The sequence below is a fragment of the Equus quagga genome, chromosome 5, assembly GCF_021613505.1.
Source record: "Equus quagga isolate Etosha38 chromosome 5, UCLA_HA_Equagga_1.0, whole genome shotgun sequence".
Classification (NCBI taxonomy): Eukaryota; Metazoa; Chordata; class Mammalia; order Perissodactyla; family Equidae; genus Equus; species Equus quagga.
In genome coordinates this window covers 100,218,259-100,237,326 of record NC_060271.1, presented here as the reverse complement: position 1 = coordinate 100,237,326, position 19,068 = coordinate 100,218,259, and the positions used below count along the sequence as shown (strand labels likewise).

At 44.7% G+C, this 19,068-nt stretch overlaps 1 long non-coding RNA gene across 1 annotated transcript in view; it reads right to left on the bottom strand.

Moving 5' to 3' along the window:
• Positions 1 to 8,463: 8,463 nt before the first annotated feature.
• The window catches only part of LOC124239567 (uncharacterized), an 11,507-nt gene continuing 902 nt past the window's right edge, over positions 8,464 to 19,068 (bottom strand). The window contains exons 2-3 of the long non-coding RNA XR_006888660.1: positions 9,379 to 9,484; positions 8,464 to 8,690 (exon numbers count right to left, since the gene is read on the bottom strand). This is a non-coding gene — a long non-coding RNA (uncharacterized LOC124239567). The remainder of the gene's footprint in view (positions 8,691 to 9,378; positions 9,485 to 19,068) is intronic.

The following is a 19,068-nucleotide window of genomic DNA, read 5'->3' as shown; positions in this document are numbered from 1 at the left end:
AGGATAGAATGTAATTATAAATTCTCGGGGGACATGTTTTTTCCCAGTCAAGAGCCTAGACCAAGAGATACAGCTTCACTGTGTTTCCCTCTGCATCTCTGCAGATTTAGTTTCTGGTTCATACTTTCACCAAAGGTCCAGCCCTTTGAGAGTGCTAGATTTAATGTCAAAGTATCAAGTCCATCTCTTCACTCTTGTTAACCCAAGGTCTCTCCTCCTGTCAAGTCAAACTCAGAGTCCTTAGTTCCTGAGACCGGTAAACCCCCAGGGAGCTACTGTATCAGCTCATCCACACTCCTCCCCGACCTCTCAATTTAGCTCCCTCTTAATTTGTTGACCACTGAGAATTTTCCCTAATTTCTTGTGAGCTCAGCTGTCCAACTAACTAAAATCTTGATTTATTTTACCATCATTTTGAGATGTTTTGAAAGAAACAGAAGTGAATACATTTATTGAACATATTCATATATAAATGTAATATGAATGGTGGGAAAAGGCAATTCACAAACCAGTTCCTGACTTCTTTCCCACCTTCCCCCAAAAAACCCACCATTATGTTTTATTTTTCTCTAAGCAACATTAATAATTATTCTCCCTTCTCTACCCAACGTCCAACACAATTTTAATAACAATAAATGAATGGACGGATGAGTAAATGAATCAGTTAATCAATTTTAAAAGAATAGTAAGCTTTTTATTTTTCATAGTGACACCCATTGACCTACACCTGGAATTCTGATCATTATAAATATAGTGAAGATGCAATGATAGAAACATAGAAAAGAAGAGGCAGCGGGACCGGCCCCGTGGCCGAGTGGTTGAGTTCACACGCTCCGCTTCGGCGGCCCAGGGTTTCGCTGGTTTGGATCCTGGGCGCCGACATGGCACCGATCATCAAGCCATGTTGAGGCGGCATCCCACATGCCACAACTAGAAGGACCCACAACTAAAATATACAACTATGTACCAGGGGGCTTTGGGGAGAAAAAGAAAAAGAAAATCTTAAAAAAAAGAGGGGACAATGCAAGAGAAGCATTTTAAAATGTATTGAATATTGTACCTCTTTCTTAAAAAAAGGAATTGAATATTGAAAGTGAAAAGAGCTGAGCTGTATGACAGAGACAGTGTTAAGACTTAGTTCAGAGATGAGTGAAAGTGAATTCTAAACCTACGTGGAAGGGCAAGGCTTCACCAAGTAGGTGGGAGTTGGGCTGGAGCACTGGCTGTTGAGTCATGACACTGGGATCCATACAGGCCATTAGATAAACAAATACAATAAACTATGGGTTCCAGTCTGACTACTCACATTATGAAGTCTCTTCACTTGGGGGACATTTTCTATGATGATCATTTCTGCCTTTCTAATGAGATTTAATTTACAAAACTTCAATTGGCATGTTACTTTTCAGCGTCATAGTTACTGCATGAACAGAGGTAGTTACTTTTTCTGGAGTATTTCCAGCTACAGTGTTTATGCCAAGAATTAGCTCAGTCCCTCTGCTTAGCCATCAATTGGTTCATTATTCTCTGTAAGTGATTAGGATAAGTGTTCTCAGGGTCTATGGGACACTCGAGGACAACACCTGACGTGGAGAAAAGGAACACATTAAAATTAAAAGGGACTTCTTTCGACAGAGCATCCTTTTTCAGAAAAGGGTAAATGTTTGAATGATAGAAACTGATCCTTCTGGAAGAATATTAGGTTTTAGGAGCTGCCTTATATCCAAAGAATGATCCAGAGTGTTTATATAAACCTCTCTGTACTGATTTATGGCTCACCATCCACAGTTGGGAGGTAGACTAGGGGAAGAGGAGGATAAGGCAGGTCCATCTTAGATGCCATCTTAGGGGTTTATTACCAGAATTGCCAAGAGGATTTCAATAAACAACCTTCTCTCATCCAAGATTAAGATGAGAATTTACTGTAAAATGTTATTGTGTACTTTGTCTTATTTTTCTTGCAAGATCCATATAAACTTGTTCTGTATCTACTCAAAATGTTTCAAGAAAAGCTCACATACTCTTTGTCCTTTATAATCAAAACCTTTTCTCTGATGTTCTGAGTGCCTTGGGAAGCCCAATCCAGAGAGTCTATCAGAAGAATCTATTATCTTGACAAATAAATGGCAAGCAATACGATATATTGGAGTATATGAGGAAGCCATTTGGTGTAAACCTAATTCAGCTTGACCTTGTTTTTCCAAAAGGGCCTGAAGGGCTGTTTAGCATGCATTGTATATCTGCTTTAAGCATTTCCTATGTCCCAAAGGCAAGAACAAATGCCCTTAAGATAAAGGTGCAACTTCCTCCACATTGGCATTTCCTTAAGGATAAGCATCTCTCCCTAGGCTGGGAATTGATTGCTGCGCCCACCCTGTGACCACCCAGCTGGAGACAAGAGACCTGCTACCTTGCTGTGCCCATCAATAGCTGTGCCGACAGAGCAGTCTCATGACTATTATAAAAGGGACATTTCAATCATATCTGAAACATACTCTTTGAGGGTATGTAACCACTCTGTACACTCCACTTCTTTGGTGCCCTTCTTTCCTTGGGGAAGGACCCGGGCTAAGCTAGTCGTCACATTTGGCTCAGAATAAACTCACCCCAATTTTCATTTATAGATTGGTTATGGATTATTTGCATCGACAGTCTACACCTGCCCACTGTGATGGACATAGATGACATCTGCATAATGGCTAGGTACCATGCACAAGATCAAGTGTGAAGCTGGGACAGAGCAGAAGGGGCTGCAGTCTTCACAGCAGACGGCTGGGCTGCCCCTGGCTCTGAGTGAGGCAGGGTGGCTGCAGCTCTAAGGTTGCAGCTCCACTTGCAGGAGGAGACCAGCATCTCCCTGGGAGAGGTCCCTATGTCAAGGGGAGCAGCTCTTCTACTCTGCATATCTTCCTCTCCATGTTGACTCAGCCGGGCTTGGGCTTGCCCAGGGCTCAATTTATTTTCTCGTTATCTTTACAAGTTTAGCCTCACTGCTTACAAGCAAATTCTTTCTGAGTTTCTTAGTTGAAATCCCAGGGAAGAAGAATCTGGTTGAGCCCATCTTTTTGTGCCAAGCCATCTGTAACAGCTAATTGGTCCATGGGTGGTCTGGCCTCCCTAGGGGCAGGAACCCCCTACACACACTTTGGTCTTGTGGTCACTAGTGTCTAAAGGGACAGGGTCCCTTGACATGGAATAAGGCTGCTTAGGCACAGTTTGGGGCTATGAGTATATAGGGCAGATTTTCCTAGAAGGGAGGAGGGTGACTCTCAGGCCTCAAGCAGCCTTGATGGCAGTCTCTCAAAGTCCCTCGGGGAAGGATCTCCTTCAGCCTTTTCTCCCCCCAGGGCCTGGGGGAGGAACAGGCCTCTTGCAGTCCACCCTGGAGCCCACTAGTTTCAGCCTGGATTCTTTAAAAACTGAGCCGGGGGCAAAACTTACTAAAATGCTATTGGGAGATCAAAACGGATGGAGCATATTGCCTTAGTGACTAGCAAGTGTCCTATCCTAAAGCAAGATTTGCTCACCCTATTACAAATCAAAGAAAGGCTTAATTATTATTTTTGGCCTATTAGACTAGCAAAAATGTAAATATCCAGTGTTACTGAGGGTATAGGGAAAGTGTATGAGAGGGTATATGCTCATACACACTGGAAATGCATATGAAAAGCCTTAAAGAGGTGCATTCCCTCCAACCCAGCGATTTCATTTGTAGTGGGGAGTCACAAATTTACACAATAACTTCCTGGTGTAAAACACAAATGCAGCTCTTTGACTTTCTATAACAGATCTTATTTCCTCTAAAGCACCCATCTTGATGGGAAGTGAGAGAAAACTTAATTTAGTCCTCTCCGCTAAATCACAGTTTAATTCCATAAGGTAAACTGTCCATTAGATACTCAGCCTACCCAGGTCATTGCTCAGTCTCTCAGCTATTCTCTCCTCTTCTACTCCACTCCAAGATAGTTTTAGGCATATATGAGATGGTAGGGCTTACTTATCCTTATGGTAGTGTCGATGCAAATAACCTGTAACCAATTTTTGAATCAAAATTGGAGTGGGGCCAGCCCCATGGCTGAGCGGTTAAGTTCACGTACTCTGCTTTCGTGGCCCAGGGTTTCATGGTTTGGATCCTGGGTGTGCACATGGCACTGCTCATCAAGCCATGCTGAGGTGGTGTCCCACATGCCACAACTGGAAGAACCCACAACTAAAATATACAACTATGTACTGCGGGGATTTGGGGAGAAAAAGCAAAAAAAAAAATTGGGGTGACTTTATTATGAGCCAGGTCTGAGGACTATAGCCCAGGGCCTTCCTTCCCCAGGAAGGAAGGGCACCAAAGAAGTGGGGTGTACAGAGTGGTTATGGACCGGCTTGGAACAAAGAGCACACACATCACCTATGACAGGGATAGCCCTTTTACAGCAGTCATGAGATTACTTTGCTGGCACAGCAGGTCAGTGGTCACAATGTGAGCACAGCAGCCCAGTAATTAATCCTTGGTTTCTAGAAAGGGATGTGTATCCTTAAGGAAATGCCGAAATGGGGGGAAGCTACATCCCTATCTTCAAGGGCATCATTCTTGTCTTTGGGACATTGTAAATGTTTAAAGCAGATGTACACTGCATGCTCAAGAGGCCACATCAGGCCTTTCTGGAAAAACAAGGTCAAGCTGAATTAATTTTAAACCAAAAGGTTTTCTCATATACTCCAATATATCCTATTGATTTTCATTCATTCATCAGTAGTAGGGAAAAGGCTCCTTGGAGCTCATAGGTGGTACAATCCCATTTTCATTATTAAAAAAAGTTCAAGTGTGTCAAAGAGAAAGAGTCTGGAGAGGTACATAGCAAAGTCTTATCTTTGAGTTATCCCTGGGAGATGTGATTGCACTGGGCCACTACTTTCTTTTATACGCATGTGTTGGTTTAATTTTATAAGAAGCATGCATTCATTTTATAATCAGAAAAAACACTAATGAAGTTTTCGTTTCAGTAAAAAAACGAACCAGCGCAACAGGATGTTAAGTTGGAAGTTTTGATTGAGATGCCAAGATATGATATTTATTGAGCATCAAAGTAAGGTGTGAGCAGACCACAAAGATGCAGATTTTCAAAGGGAATTTTCAAAACCTGGTTACCTGTCTCTTCGTCCTCTCGCCCAGGGAATCCTTCACTCAGAGCAAATAGGAGTCAGAAAAGGGGAAGTTCAGCGGAGATTTTGTAGGGAGGATTTCTTGGGGAAATCTGAGGGGTCATCTGCTCCCTCCCCTCAAGGGGACTGACTGCTAGGGGAGTTAGATGGTTGGCTCCTGCTGCTGGGCACACACAATGGCCTGGTGCTGGCTAGCTCCAGAAGGCTAAGCAACCTCGGCCAAGAGAACAGTGTCTGGGGATGAACTGCTCTACCCTCTGAGCACAGGTCAAATGAGACAAGAATCCTGGGGACCAGATGAGGAAGGGGCAGAGGCAACATCCACCTGGGGTAGAGGCTAATCAAGAGGGTAGCCGGTGAGGACAAGAGGGTCCCACTGGTTAGAGGCTGGGAGGTGACTGCTATGGCAGAGGCTGTGGGGAGCAGAGGAGCAGGAGGAGCCCACTGAAGGAGAGGGAACTGAGTCAGAAGAACCCAGCAGAGGAGTCTCCCAGGACCCCAGGAAAGCCCCCAGAAGTCAGCTTTAAACATCTGCCAGGGGACCGATGGGTCCCCAGGTGTAGGACCTATAAAGCCACTTTACCAGGAACTTTCCTATCCCCACTTCAGCCTTAAACATCAGAAACATCAGCAAAACAAGAAGGAAATTAATAAGAAAGCAAAGAAGAGGAACACAGCTCCCTCCCGGGCTGCAGACAGCCCACCTGCCGTGGGCCCTAGCTTTGGGGAAGCGGGAGAGAAATCTTATCTTTGAATGAAGACTTAAATATTGATTAGTACATTAGACGGCAATTAAGTCTGCATTTGTGACTTAAAGTGACCCCTGGATTTTTACCTAGGGGTGCCCAGAAAAATTTATGAGTTTGGTGGGATTTTTACACACAGCCAGGGAAAAGACCATCCTAACCCCCATTGGAAGGGATTACAAGGCAGTGGAAGACAAAAATAAATTGGCTTTGGTACCAACAACCCACAAGTCCTGTTGTGTTCAGCATACTGGTTGTACAAGATTCCTTCCTTAAAAACCGCCCTGCCTTGAGGTCACAGATACCCTGCAACAGTGCCACCCAGATGTCAGCTGGGAGCCCCTCAGTCCTTGAAGGTCTGGGTATAATGGAGTCAGCACTAGCCAATTCCACAGCCTGGAAAAGTTCGAGCTTGTCAAATAATTCCTGCTCATTCCCAGAGGCTTACTCACCGGAGGTGCCCTTAGCCTCTTATTTCTGTGTCTGTTTTGCTTTTCACTCTTTCCCTGCATCAGCCTGGATGCAGAAATCAGGATCTCTTAGCATTCCCTCCACAGAAGAATCGCTTCACACAGAGTGCAGCTGGGAGTATTGGAGACTTTACTGAGGGTTTTCCGTCCCCTCAGAGTGGGGCAGTGTGAGATGGTTAGGGAGTTTCTTTAAAGCTCAGTTGAGTTCCACAGCACTGACTGAGTGGCCGCTATTATCCAGGTACCGTGCTAAACACTGGAGACACAGGGCAAATGATACACACTGTCCTCAAGACACTTATAGTCTAGTTGGGGAGAGAATGTAGGAGAATGTAGCAAATGCCTGTGAGAGCCCAGGTTGCCATGGGAGCCCCTGGGGAGGGCACTTAAACAAGCCTGAGGTGAGGATGCGGGGAGTCAAGGACGACTTCCCTCGGCAATAAAATAGCAGACTGGAAAAAGAATCACATAGAAATCTGAGAATGGAAAAATATACTAAGAGATGTTAAAAAGTCAAGGGATGGGTTCAGTAGCAGTTTGGACACACGAGAAGGAAGAATCAATGAATTAGAAAATATAGCAGGGGCTGACCCTGTGGTGCAGCGGTTAAGTTTGCTGGCTCTGCTTCATTGGCCTGGGGTTTGTGGGTTGGGATCCCAGGTGCTGACCTATGCACCACTTATCAAGCCATGCTGTGGTGGCATCCCACATTTATAATAGAGGAAGATGGGCACAGATGTTAGCTCAGGGCCAATACTTCTCAGCAAAAAGAGGAGGATTGGTGGCAGACGTTAGCTCAGGGCTAATCCTCTTCAAAAAAAAAAGATGGCCAATAAATACATGAAAAGATGTTCGACATCACTAATCATCAGGGAAATGCAAGTTAAAACTGCAGTAAGGTACCACCATATACCTGTTAAAATGGCTCTTTGCTAAGACTAAAAATAACAAATGTTGAAGAGGGTGTGGAGAAAAGGGAACCCTCATATACTGCTGGTGGGAATGCAAACTGGTGCAGCCACTATGGAAAACAGTATGGAGATTCCTCAAAAAACTAAAACTAGAACTACCATACAACCCAGCTATCCCACTACTGGGTATCTACCCAAACCACTTGAAATCAACAATCCAAAGTAACATATGAACCCCTATGTTCATTGCAGCACTATTCACAATAGCCAAGACATGGAAGCAACTGAAGTGCCCATTGGCTGATGATTGGATAAAGAAGATGTGGTATATATATTTACAATGGAATACTACTCAGCCACAAAAAAGGCAAAATCATCCCATTTGCAACAACATGGATGGACCTGGAGGGAATTATGATAAGTGAAATAAGCCAGACTAAGAAAGACAAACACCAGATGATTTCACTCATATGTGGAATATGAAAAAACACATGGACAAAGAAAAGTTCAGTGGGTACCAGGGGAAGGGGGTGGGGAATGGGCACAGGTGGTGAAGGGGAGCACTTATGTGGTGACAGACAAGAAATAACGTACACCTGAAATTTCACAATGATGTAAACTATTATGAACTCAAAAAAAAAAAGAAAATATGGCAGAGGAAACCATCTAGAATGAAGTAAAGAGAGACAAGATGGAAAATACAAAAGCAAGGGTAATAGACATGGAGAATACAGTGAGAAGATCTTATTTATAGCTACTTGGAGTCCCAGGAGGAGAGGAGAGAACGAGCAGAGATAATATTTGAAGAGATAATAACAGAATTTTCCAGAACTGATGAAAGACTTCAAGCTCAGAATCAAGATGAACAACAAATCCCAAGCAAAATTAATTTAAGGAAACCTATTCTTGGCACCTTAAAATAAATCTGCAAAAAAGAAAAAATATTAAAGATAAGGAGAGGGGGGAGAAATTATTTTCAAAGGAGCAACAGTCAGACAGATAGCCGACTTCTCAACAGCAACAATGGAAGCCAGAGAACAGTGTGATATCTTCAAAGAGCTAAAAGAAAATTGCTAGTCTAACATTCTATATTCACCTAAAATAACCTTCAAGAATAAGCATGAGAAGACCTTTTCAGACAAAAACTGAGTGATTTATTCACTGGCAAAAACACTGTAATAGTTTTCTATTTCTGCATAACAAATTACTAAAACTTAGCAGCTTAAAACAACACGCATTTATTGCCTCACAGTTCCGTAGATCAGAAGTCCAGGTGGGGATTAACTAGGTTCTCTGCTCAGACGCTCACAAGGTGAAATCAAGGTGCTGGCCAGGGCTGGGGTCTCCTCTAAGGCTCAAGGTCCTCTTCCCAAGATCATGTGGTTGAAAACGAGTCTAAAAAATGTCTAAGATTTGAAATCACACAAAGCATATTCTCTTATACACTGCAGTTACACCCGACAAATAAAACACTTTAAAACACTCCATATCTATTTGGAAATTAAGAAACACTTCTAAATAACACATAGGTCAAATAAGGTATCACAAAGGAAGTTAGAAAATATTTTGAACTGAATGTTAACAAAATTTCTATGTATCAGTTCTCATGGGATACAGCTGACACATGGAAATTTATAGACTTAAATGTTTATATTAGAAAATAAGGGCCAGCCCCAGTAGCCTAGTGGTTAAGTTCAGTACACTCCACTTTGGCGGCCCGGGTTTGGTTCCCAGGCACAGACCTGCACCACTGTTAGTGGCCATAGTCTACTGGCAGTCCACATACTAAAAAATAGAGGAAGACTGACATGGATGTTAGCTCAGGGCGAATCTTCCTCAGCAAAAAAAAAATAAAGAAAGAAAGAAAAAGAAAATAAGAAAGGTTAAAAATTAATGAGCTAAGATTCTATCTCAAAAAGTTAGAGAAATAAGATATGGAATACTATATTATTATTCACAAAGATTCACTGCCCATCTCTAGGCACTGGCATCAGGCTTAGCTGTATTTCTTGCTCTGGTCAATGGAATGTGTACAGAAGTGTGAGGTGTCACATATAGGCTGAAGTTTTAAGAGCCAACAAACATATGGCTTACCATACTCTTTTCCCTCTGCCATAATGATCGTCAATGTTCTAGACAGTGGCTGTTCTGCCAGCTTGAGCCCCAGAGTGAAGACACTGTGGAGAAGAACTCAGCCAACCTGAGTGAGAAATAAACTATGTTGTTGAAAGCCCTGAGATTTTGGGGGGACCATTTGTTACTGCAGCATAATCTGGCCTATCCTGTTATACAAGTACAAAAGAAACCCAAATACAGTAAAATAATGAAATAATAAAGATAATAGCAAAAATCAATGACATAGAAAATAACATGCCATAGAGAGGATCAATAAAACCAAAAGTTGGTTTTTTCAAAGAAGAAAAGTTGGCTCTTTGAAAAGAGCAATTATACAATTTGAAAAAAATGTATAAATCCTTGCAAACTGTCAAGAAAAATAAAAAACAGAATGCACAAATAATCAATGGCAGGAACGAAAAAGCAGATGTCACTATAAATTCTATAAACATTAAAAAGACAATAAGAGAATTTTATGAATCACTTCACACTTAAATTGTGAAAAGTTAGATGAAGCAAATATATACCCAGGAAAATATAACCTACTAAAAATTGATCAAAGAAGAAATAGAAATTTGAAGTCCTATAATTTTTAAATAAATTGAATCAGTATTTAAAAACCTTCCCATAAATAGCTAAGGGAAAATAACGCCTACCACAAACAAACTGTCTGGAGAACAGAAAGAAGATGGTCATACCTTCCAACTCATTTATAAGGCTAGCATAACTTTTGATACCAAAGCCAATGAAGATAGTTCCAGAAGCAAATATTTAGCCAAATCTCACTCAAGAACATGGATACAAAAATTCTGAATAAAATATCGTATTAGCAAATCAATTCAAGCAATATATAGAGAGGAAAATAGATTATGACCGATGTGGGAAATATAATAATGGCCCCCAAAGATGTTCACATCCTAATCCTCAAAACCTACGAATATGTCATCTTACACGGCAAAAAGGACTTAGTAGAGGTGATTAAATTAAGGACCATGAGATGGGGAGATTATCTTGGATTATCCTTGTGGGTCCAGTGTAATCACAAGAGTCCTTATAAGAGGGAGGCCGGAGAGTTGGGGTCAGAGAGAAGATGTGACCATGGAAGCAGAGATTGGAGTGAGAGCTATGAAGACGGAGGAAGGGGCCATCAGGCAAGGAATGCAGCAGCCTCTAGAAGCAGCGAAAGGCAAGGAAATGGATTTTCCCCTAGTGCCTCCAGGAGCAATGCAGCTCTGCCAATACCTGGATTTAGCTCACAAGACCCACGTTAGACTCCCAGCCTCAAGAACTGTAAGGTAATAAATCTGCGCTGGTTTAAGCCGCTGTGTATTTGGTAATTTGTTACAGAAGCAATAGGAAAATAATACGACTAAACCGATCTTATTCTAGAAATGCAAGGATGGTTAATATTTGAGAATCAAAGTAATTCACCATATTAATAAATTTGAAGGAGAAAAATTACATGACCATCGCAATAAATGTAAAAAAGTGTTTCAAAAATTCAATTTCAATCATAATTAAAAAAAAAATCTCTTAACAAACTCGGAATAGAAGGAACTTCCTAAATGTGATAAAGGATATCAGAAAGCAATGGAAAAGTAGGACAAAAGCCAGCAGTTACCTGTAGGAGGGAGAAGGCTGTGTTTGGGAAGGGATGTACCAGGGGCTTCTGGATGCCAGTAAAGCCCTATTTCTTGACTCGTAATTTGTGGTTAACAAGAATTTGCCTCATAATAATTATGTTTTATGCACTTTCCTTTAATTATCTTATTTTTCACACACAAAAATGTGTTAAAAAGATAGAAAAGAAAGAAAAAAATTTTGAAAAGTTAGTAGACCACAGCTAAAGTTTAAGGCCTAACACTGCTATAATCACTGAAGGGCAGACACTCAGGTTGGCCTTGGGAGGGTGGAGCTTAAAATCAGACCAGCATGGGGTGAGCTGAAAAGGCTCTGAGCTCTGGTGGGTTGGGCTGACTTCCCTCCCACCAGGATGGCAGTATCGGCAGAGAACCAGTACTGGCCAAGGCTGGGAGCAAGCGTGGGCTCCCACTCTTGGAAGGGAACCATTGTAACAGTCCTGCAAGATGACACACAAGCCACCAAGGAGAAGCAGGAGTCACCTGAGGCCCCAGGGAACAGAAGGGACGGGGACAGGGGAGGAACGTCAGCGCATGGAGGGAGGTGCTGCCATCTCAATGATGAAGTGGGTCTTTGGGACAGGAGACAGCCCAGAGCTCTCACCTCCCGGGACTGGGGAAACCTTAACATTCTAAGATTCTAAAATTAACACAACAAATAACTACTGAGTCTTACAATGCACAAGCACAAGGATTTCATGGCTTTGAAGCTTGCCCTTGTAGGGCCTTAGCCCTTGCCTAATGATTAGCTCCAGTTTTCCTGCAGCAGTCAATGGGAAAGACTGACCACACAGGCAGCCAGTCCACAGCAGTGATATTTAAGTAAGGCATGAGACACCATGGGCCAGAAATGCTATGAGCCAATAATCATGGTGATAAGTCAAAGGTGATTTCCGAATGTCAGGATTGTGGGCCATGTGACTACAGAAGATTGAGGAGGCAGTTTGTCATTCTGCTCCACATCACACACCCTGATGACCTGCGCGGATGAAAGGACTATGAAGCAAAGGTTTAATTCAGATTCCAATTTAGGATTTTTAGGGTTCCTGTTGGGAACACAGGGCTCTTGGGCACTCCAAAAGGCAAATACAACAGTAGGACAGAAGAGGCTGGAGTAGAAGATGTCTCCGCCTCTGGATGGCCTGTCTATTCACGGCCACTGTGACAGCCAGTGTAAATAAGAGTGATCTGATATGGGCAAGGGGATGTGGTAAGAGTCATACACAACACATCTTGGAGTCAGGACACAGGAAGAACCAAAACTTTCTATACCCAAACAACTTACTCTTGATGTTGAGTTGACTTTACTATTGCAGGAAACTCTTGCCTGGGGTGATAAAAGTTGTAACTAACTATTGTCTTTTGCAGAAATTTCATGCAGAAACCATTTAAATGAACTTTGCAACTTTTCAACAGATTGCGTCAACGACTCTTTCCTGAGTCTTTGAAACTCTTGCCCTGTCCCCACCCTCAGCTATCGTGTCGTGATTCTTGCCCAGTCCTAATTAAGCCCCCTCACTGGAAGAGCTACCTTGAAACAGATCCCAACACTTCTTAAATGTCCCGACTTCGCCTCCCCATTCTAGATGCTACTACGGCTCTGCAGAGCAGTATTCTCTCTTCCTGCAGTGAGAACAAACTCAGCTTTGCATCATCACAAAGCTGTTTTGATGATATTTTCAGGGAGCCAGCATTCGATTACTGAGGAACACTGAGATCCAAACAAGACTCCTCACCACTCTGGCGCAAGACTCCTGACTCACACACAGTGTTCTCCTCTGAGGCCCTTGAGCCCATCCGGGGTCTCTCAGACCACACCACTGAGGGATGTAGGCTTGCCTTGGGCCTGGGTTCAAATTCCTTTTTTTGATTCTTCTTTTTATTGACCTCCCAAACACTGAGTCTATTTTGTCTCCTAGCAATAAGAAACACTCTTTAGGAATCCCTTGAAGATCTCACCATATTTGAAAGTCTTTTCTCCTCGGTGGATATCTGCCTTATTACTAACAAGGCTACTACTCTTCTATGTCTGTCCTGGTCATTTATTGTTGTGCATCTACAAGAGGAAAGTTTATAGTGAAGAGGACAAGTGTAGGTCCAATAAGTCTGTCCCTAAGCCGGTCCAGGGACAAATTCTGTCTTGGGCCACTGATCGACACCTTATGAGAACTTTCCTCAAACTTACTTTGTCTGTGAGAGTTTGGTCCAGCAGATCTCTGCACACCCTCCATCTTCTGGGAACTGTAAATTTATCAGAGTTGTGGTGGGATAAGTTCTAGCTGTGAGGCTGGGGGGGCCCTGGGCCACAGGATGCACAAGCATCTTTCGACTGACTGTACCCAGTCTCTCATGGGTTCTCTCATGGTATCAATCTCAGTGCATGCCTTCCTTGGGCCTGATTTCTGCTTCTTACATGTGTTTATGCGATAGCCCAAATTTGTGCACTTATCTTTCTAAATAGCATCATTTCACCAAGGAGAATTTAGAATGACAGTGACCACTACAAGGAACTTTTGATATGAACAAAGTTACTTACTTGAGAAGTGCCTTAGAATGAAAAGGAAACACAATTCCAAACATCCAATGGTCTTCATTTTTTTATTAGCATGAGGAAGCATCCAAAAGAAATTTGATTCCAAAATTACTTCCTTAACAGATTCTTTGGCCAAAGCAAAGGGAAACTGTGAACAACTTAAAACTATCTGTCTTTAGATCTCCCCAAATCACCATCTAACCTACTCTCCTCATCTCCCATGCTACACTCCTCCATCTCCTGCCGCCCCGTCTCTCCCTCTGACCCACTGCCTCTCCCTCTGGGCCAGTCAGATACCCCCAAGCTCACTTACTTCCTTAAGGTAAACCTCCTTCAGCACACAGAAGACCTCTTATGGTGGATTTTAAGCTCTGGTTTCATTCTCAGCTGAAAGTCACTATCAAAGATTCTCTAAGACCTAGACAAGACAGAGAGAACATTGCCGAGGAATTTAGAATCGTGTGGGAGACATATAATCCAGAGTGGCCAGATGTATACCAATCAGTTCATGTGTCAGTAGGAACATCAGATGCGAAAAGTTCAATGAAAAAGTCAGAATAGGAAAACCCTCCATGGTGACACACAAGATCTTGAATTGCACAAGAAAGCACAGAGGTTTAGAGAAGCTGTAGATGCTGGCCAGGGTCTTTTGGAGGCTAACCTCTGTCTTTCCTGTGAAAATAATTCGTGGTCTGATTCAGTTCTTCAGGCCAAAAAAGAAGTCTGATGGAGACTTCAGGGATAGGTTCTTTAACACCCAGCACCAGGGACAGCAAGCAGGAGTGGATCCTGAAGCAGATGTGACTCTGGCTCTCTCTTGCCTTTCGTGAATGGCCTTAAACCAGAAACAGGGAATTTAACAGGCAAGCAAAAAGTAGAGTGGGAAATAGCCCCATGGCCAGACCTCCAAAACACTGAAAGAGGTCTAGAACTAAGAAACTAAAGGAAAATGAAAATTAGAAGTTATCAATGCAGGTGTTCAATTTCTCATTCTACTCTTAAATGCACAAGGAAACATTTCTCTAAAAATTAAATGACAACCTTACAAAATGTTGATTGATATGGGCAAATAACATAGATCTTATACCCAGGCACTATTATACAAGCTTTGGAGTCAACAAACTACTCTGGGTAGTTTGGAGTCAAATGAGACTCCGTGTCACGCATCTACCTAACAATCCTCAGCACACCTTCCCCAGGCCCAGCCCGTAACTGTCCGCCTGCACCCTTTAACCGAGGAATGTTCTTTTCTCCTTTGTGACACTACACTCATTAGCCTACCAGCAAGGGACTTACTGTGTGAACGGAATTGCCACTTTAAAGGCTCTCCTGACAGTCTCTTCCTTCCAGTCCCCGAGGATCTCTCTAGTCGTAATGAGGTCCTGGCTAATTTGGATATTGATTTCCCAGTACTTTTGTGTGTAAATTGAAGCTCTCTTGTGGGCAAACAATTCTCAACTCATCAACGTTCAAACTGACCCAACTAAACCTGTACCCAAATTTGCACAATAGCCTCAACAACAACGCACTAAAGAAGGAATAAAACTAATAAGCCAAAGCTTTAAAGAGAAAAAAGTCTTCATACCTTGTCCCCTTCCTTGTAACACTCCTATCTTCCTAGTCAAAAAGCCAGTGGGCAGGACTATAGATTCGCTTAGGACCCCGGAGCCATGAATAAATCCTCTGCACTTCCCTTTAGAACCACACTCAAATACTATTTTATCTTCAAGGCCTCAGGAGCCTGACTACATGTTTGCAATTATAGATCTATGTTGTGCTTTCTTTGGCATCTCTTTAAATCAAAAGTCAATGCCTGTTTGTCTACTCCAGGGAAAATCAACAACATCCCTGGCCCACTATGCCTCAGTTTACTGAGCTGCCCTGCTACCTTTCACAGGTCCTCAACCAGGACCTCGAGTGCTTTAAACTGCCCTGTGATTCTATTCTCATCCAACATGTGGACGATCTTTTGTGTTGCAAAGACGAAGTGAGTTCTAAGACTGATTCATCTGTCTGCTTACTCTTACAGCTCAGAGGGGGCATACAGGTTACATAGAGAAGTTAACAATTTGTCAGAGGAAAGTGCACGACCCAAGACCAGACTGATCTCATGCAGGTAAGTCCCTTACTCCAGACACCCAGCTGTGCAAAAGGTCCCTGGACGATAACTGAGACAACGAGGAGGATTCCTGGGTCTCACTGGCCACTGCAGGCAGTGCGTTCCCAACTTTCTGAAATTCTCGTGCCATCACGTGACTTACCCTAGTCCATGATAACCAAAGCTTTTCTCTGGGAGCCATGATAACCAAAGCTTTTCATGTTCAAACATGAACAGACTTTTTTTTTTTGAGGAAGATTAGCCCTGAGCTATCTGCTGCCAATCCTCCTCTTTTTGCTGAGGAAGACTGGCCCTGAGCTAACATCCGTGCCCATCTTCCTCTACTTTATATATGGGACACCTGCCCCAGCATGGCTTGCCGAGCTGTGCCATGTCCGTACCCGGGATCCGAACCGGCGAACCCCGGGCCGCCGAAGCGGAACGTGCGCACTTAACCCGCTGCACTACTGGGCAAGCCCCTGAACAGACCTTTTTTTTTTTAAAGATTTTATTTTTTTCCTTTTTCTCCCCAAAACCCCCAGTACATAGTTGTATATTCTTCGTTGTGGGTCTTTCTGGTTGTGGCATGTGGGACGCTGCCTCAGCGTGGTTTGATGAGCAGTGCCATGTTCACACCCAGGATTCGAACCAACGAAACACTGGGCCACCTGTAGCGGAGCGCGTGAACTTAACCACTTGGCCATGGGGCCAGCCCCTGAGCAGACTTTTTGTGAGTTCAAATGAGCTCTTCAATACCCTCCCATTCTGGGCCTAACTAAATATCATAAACCTTTCACCTATACATATATGAGAGATCTCACCAAGCCCTTAACTTCATGAGAACCAAGACCAATATCTTAACACAGCCTCTCTCAGGATCCGGTGGCAAGAGCCTCCCCACCTTGTCCGGGGCAGCAGCTAAACTCGTGGAGTCCTCTGTCGGCTTGGTTTCAAGGTCCCCTTTAAACCAGATGGTCCCTCATGCTGTACCATCTTTGTTGCTCCTTGAAGATACACGTTTCTCAGCAAGTCAATTTACCTCCCATGAAGGTCATTACTTCCTTTGAGATGCTCCTCAGACTGTGAAGGCAGTGCCCTCCCTCACTCTGGTAAGCACTGAACTCTGCTTCACCTGATCAAGCTATTTTGGTAGCACTTTTTTTGCGTGTGTGAGGAAGACTGGCCCTGAGCTAACATCCATTGCCAATCTTCCTCTTTTTGCTTGTGGAAGATTGTTGCTGAGCTAACATCTGTGCCAACCTTCTTCCATTTTATGTGGGATGCTGCCACAGCGTGGCTTGAGAAGCAGTGCTAAGTCTGCTCCCAGGATCTGAACCTGCAAACCCTGGCCCCAAAGCGGAACATGTGAACTTAACCACTACACCACTGGGCCGGCCCCTTGGTAGGACTTTTGAGCTGGCAAATGACAGCTGTCTTTATCAGAATTCATCCTAAACTCTCATCTGAGAGATTTCAGATTATTAAAAAATGAAAACTACCACCACACTTCCTATATGTCTTTTGTTTTGGCAAATATCACTGATACAATCATGGTTGTTCTTCGTTCTTGTTCTCGCAGTCTCTCACACCCCCGAAAAATGCTGCTCACTGGCGGCTGGGTTCCCGTCTCTGCCGGAAAAGAGCCATGAAGGGGTCTGGTACGTGTTCCGCAGTGTCCAGGAGAAGCTCCTTACAGTTTGAACATAATAGTCTGTTACCCCCCCCCCCCCACCCATGCCCACAGAAATATTGGTGCACCCCTCAAAAAAACAAGCAGCAATTCCCTTTGCTTAGTTCCCTGGAGTCCTGCAACCTGGGGGCGGGGTTGGCAAAGGACTGGGGCAAAAAGAGGGAGGAGGGCAGGATGGCCCCCCTCTTCTCAACACTGCTTTTCTTTGCCTGCCCCAGGGGGCAAATCACACCAAGTTCTCAGGCCACCTTCGCTGAAAGGACAAGCATGGCTCTCTCCAAGTCAAATCCAGTTCTGGTGACCAGCAAGGGCAGCCAAAGGGTAACCCAAAGCCAGCTAGAGGAGTTGACAGGGGTAGGCCAGAGGAACTTGTGCAAACTGAGTAAATTGGCTCTCAATTCCAACTGCCAGAGCTGCCTCAATTTTCCTTCACCTATCTCCTGGCCTCTGGGAGTTCAGAAGAGACCTCAGGTGCTCAGAGCAGCACCCAAGGTCAGGAAATCCTGTCCCCCGCTCCTCCCCCTCAGCAAGGACTGGAGCTGCATTTGTAACCTGGACAGGAGGGTATCCATGGGGCAGCTGGGGGTGAGGGGTGCCAGGAAGACTGCCTTCACCAGATAACCCCTTGAGGCTGCAGAGGACTAAGCGCCAGGAGCCTGGGCTCCGCTTGACAAAAACCTTCCCGCGGTTACAGATGTCCAGAAGCACAAAGGAGTGGGGCTCCTGACACTGAAAGTGGTCAAGGGCACTCTAAGGTCACGTGTCAGGCAGTGGCGGAGACCTCCACGTTGGGAAGGAACGCGGACACCTTCTAACTCTCAGGAGTCTTTACTTAAAAGCTTGCCCTGACTCTCCTGTCTTCTGGAGTCTTCCGTCTGTGTCATGCAATATATTTCAAATACAGAGGGTTTTTTTGCTTTCTGGCCTGACAGTGATTTCTTGCGTGATAGCCTCAATTCCCACACCGGCCTGTGAGCACTGTCGCCCCGGAGGCGGGGCTACCATAAACTGTCTCCAGCAGGGGGTGTTCGTCTCCAGCAGGGGGTGTTCGTCCCTCCGCTCCTTCCTCCAGGCCGCCCGGTAATCCTTTGAACTTCTTAGCACCCCACGCGCCCGGCTCAGCCCTGCCGAGAGCTCGGGGCAGCTTGATCACAGTCTTTAGACATCAGAATTAAGAAAGAAAGAAACACCAAGTTGGACAAACAGCTTAAACCCTTTCAGAAATCCAGGGCAACGGGATTCCGCAAAGGACAGGCCAGCCAGTTAGCATGGGGGGGAGTCAGGCTGGAAAGAGGAACTCCGCTGTGAAGACAGTAAATAAGAAGTCTCCGAGGGGAGGCGTCCCGGGAGGCGAGGGCCCCGGCACCGGCCTGTTTTCCCCCGAGTCCCCGCGGGGCGCGCCAGGCCCGCGTGTCCCGGCAGGGCAGGGCAGGGCAGGGCCGGAGCGGGCGGCGGCCGATGGCTCCAGGGGAGGCTCGCTGTCGGAGTTGGGGGCAACTGGCCGGCCGGCCTCTGCCTGGATTTGTGACGTGCCGGGGGCAGCAGCGGTGACGGGGCCACCACACAAAGCCGGCCCGTCTAGGCACGGCTCTCCCAGGCCGAGAGCCCCCATGGGATGGGGAGGGGCCGGGGAGCGAGGTGCCCCCGGGCGCCCGGGCTCCGCGCAGCATTAAAGTGAGCGCCGAGGCGGCGGCGGGGGCCGCGGGGG